Genomic DNA, 3374 nt, shown 5'->3' on the forward strand with positions numbered 1-3374 from the left:
CTGTTTGTTAAGGCCATCCCATTTGTGGTATATTCATGTCAGTGTGGCTGTTAAGGCCATCCCATTTGTGGTATATTCATGTCAGTGTGGCACTAGGTAACCAGAACAAAGCTTAAACTCAGAGGCCCTGAGCCCAGGAGGTGTTTTGAGTGTGGGGCTATCTTTAGCCTACATGATGCACTAACAGGAGGACACCTAGTTTCAGCCATGCCATCTTTCCTCTGTAAATCTACCCCCAACAAACTTTATAACAACTGTGAGATCAAATGGGATACTTGGATACTTAGTAGAGTGTTAAGGAGCAGTTCTGCACCTCAACTTGGTCACTGTTGGGAATACGTAGTTATTTATTGAGTGAATGATAAAATGGACCATTGTTGAATCTTTCTTTGCTAAGCATCATTTATATGATATAATCTGAAAGACGTAGCTGTAAGAGACTCATTTACCTTTAACTATGCAATTCAAACAGAATCTATGTGTACCAATCATAGGTCAGTGTTTGGAAGGTTTTTTGTTTTGTTCATTTATTTATTTTTATTTTTGCAGTGTTTCATCCCCATCCTTGTTTGTTTATTTTTGAAAGAAATTCAGAACAGTACCTTATTTTGGTAATCTAAAAACTAGTTGAAACTTGGTTTGGGGTCTGGTTAATTGGGGTTTTACTGGTGCCTCTCCTCTTCTTTTCTAGTCAGCTTGACTTTAATGATTTTACATAAGCATTGTTTATGCCTTGGAAGAAGTACAGCCATAGTGCTCCTTTGAAGGGAGGATGGTGAGACTTGGTCTTATGTACCTTGGACATGTTATCAAGAGGGACTAGTCCCTGGAGAAGGACACCATGCTTGTAAAGTAGTGGGTCAGCGAAAAAGGGCAAGACCCTCAATAAGATGGATTGACACAGTGGCAGTTACAACTGGCTCAAACATAGCAACGGTTGTGAGAATGGATAGGACTGGCCAGTGTTTCATGCTGTTGTACACAGGGTTGCTACAAGTTGCAATTGACTCGAGGGCACCTAACAGCAACAAAACACACAAATATCGGCATTTAACATCAGCTTAAATAACTAGAGAAGGCCACATAAGTAGAATAAGAGCTAATAACATGCCTCCTTTAATTTCTCCCAATTTAATTTCCCTTTTAACCTAATCCTTCCTTTTTGGCCCTAAAAGGTATATTTCCTGAGCCTACAAAGCTTCTCTGCCACTCAACTGCTTGCCTGTGCCATTATGCAGGGCAGAAATACTGCCATCCATGGCTTCTATTTGAATCGTGCTACTGAGAGTAACTGAGTCAGGCCTTCACCAAATTTTAGAGTATGGAAAGGTAGATTTGGGGTCTCTGCTTTAATTTCTTCTGTCTTTTCTGTGTGACATTGAGCAGGTCACCATATATCTTATAATATATAATGTGCATATTATATATCTGTAATATGTGAGGAACAAATTAGAGATCTATACCAATATGCAGGAAACAATACTTACCTCACACAATTGTTAAGGAGATGCAATTAGATCACTTACCCAAGAGACAGCAGTTAATATACTCTAAATCTCTGTAGAAAGACTGATAATCATTTAATTTTTTTATTCTTGTTGTTGTTGTTAGGTGCCATCAAGTTGTCACCAACTCATAGCAACCCTATGTACAGCAGAACGAAACTATCCAGTACTGTGCGAGCCCCATGATCCTTGCTATACCTGAGCCCATCATTGTAGCCACAGTGTCAATCCATCTAGTTGAGGGTCTTCTCCTTTTTCAATGACTCTCCACTTTACCAAGCATGATAGCCTTCTCCAGGGAATGGTCCCTTCTGACAACATGACCAAAGTAGGTGAGAAGAAGTCTGGCCATTCTCGCTTCCAAGGAGAATTCTGGTTGCACTTCATCCAGAATAGATTTGTTAGTTCTTTCAGCAGTCCATGGTACTTTCAGCATCCTTCGCCAGCACCACAACTCAAAAGCATCAATTCTTCTTTGGTCTTCCTTATTCATTGTCCAGCTCTCACATGCATATGAGGCGATTGAAAATACCATGGCTTGGGTCAGGTGTACCTTGGTCTTCAAAAAGATATCTTTGCTCTTCAGCACTTGAAAGAGGTCTTTTGCAGCAGATTTGGCCAGTGCTGTATGTTGTCTGATATCTTGACTGCTGCTTCCATTGGTGTTGACTGTAGAACTAAGTAATATGAAGTCTTTGACAACTTCAATAATTTCTCCATCTATCGTGATGCTGCTTATTGGTCCAGTTCTGAGGATTTTTGTTTTATTTATATTGAGATGCAATCCATACTGCAGACTGTAGTCTTCAGTCTTCATCAGTAAGTGCTTCAAGTCATTCTCACTTTCAGCAAGCAAAGTTGTGTCCTCTGCATATTGCAGATTGTTAATGAGTCTTCCTCCAATTCTGATGCCATGCTCTCCTTCATATAGTCCAGGTTCTCAGATTATTTGTTCAATATACAGATTGAATAAGTATGGTGAAAGGATACAACCCTGATGCACGCCTTTTGTGATTTTAAACCATGCAGTGTCCCCTTGTTCTGTTTGAACAACAGCCTCCTGGTCTATGTACAGGTTCCCCATGAGTACAATCAAGTGTTCTGGAATTCCCATTCTTCTCAGTGTTATCCATAATTTGTTATGGTCCACACAATTGAATGATTTTGTATAGTCAATAAAACACAAGTAAACATCTTTCTGGTTTTCTTTGCTTTCAGCCAAGATCCATCTGACATCAGCGATGATATCCCTTGTTCCACATCCTCTTCTGAATTCAGCTTGCATTTCTAGAAGTTCTCTGTCAATATATTGCTGCAACTGTTTTTGAACGATCTTCAGTAAGATCTTACTTGCGTGCAATTTTAATGATATTGTTCGATAATTTTCACATTCTGTGGGATCACCTTTCTTTGGAATGGGTACAAATATGGATCTCTTCCAGGCAGTTGGCTCTCTTCTAAATCTCTTGGCATAGCCAAGTGAGTGCCTCCAGTGTGGAGGCCATTGAAACATCTCAATGGGTATTCTTTCAATTTCTGGAACCTTGTTCTTCACCAATTCTTTCAGTGCAGCTTTGACTTCTTGCTTCAATACCACTGGTTCTTGAACATATGCCACCTCCTGAAATGGATGAAGATTCACCAGTTCTTTTTGGTACAGTGAGTCTGTGTGATGCTTCCATCTTCTTTTGATATTTCCTGCATCATTCAATATATTGCCCATAGCATCTTTCAATATTGCAACTTGAGGCTTAAATTTTTTCTTCATTTCTTTCAGCTTCAGAAGTGCCTAGTGTGTTCTTCCCTTTTGGCTTTCCAACTCCATGTCTTTGTACATTTCATTATAATAATTGACTTTATCTTCTCAAG

Source organism: Orycteropus afer, unplaced genomic scaffold (assembly GCF_000298275.1).
Source record: "Orycteropus afer afer isolate SDZICR_OR568_19922 unplaced genomic scaffold, OryAfe1.0 scaffold00337, whole genome shotgun sequence".
Taxonomy (NCBI): domain Eukaryota; kingdom Metazoa; phylum Chordata; class Mammalia; order Tubulidentata; family Orycteropodidae; genus Orycteropus; species Orycteropus afer.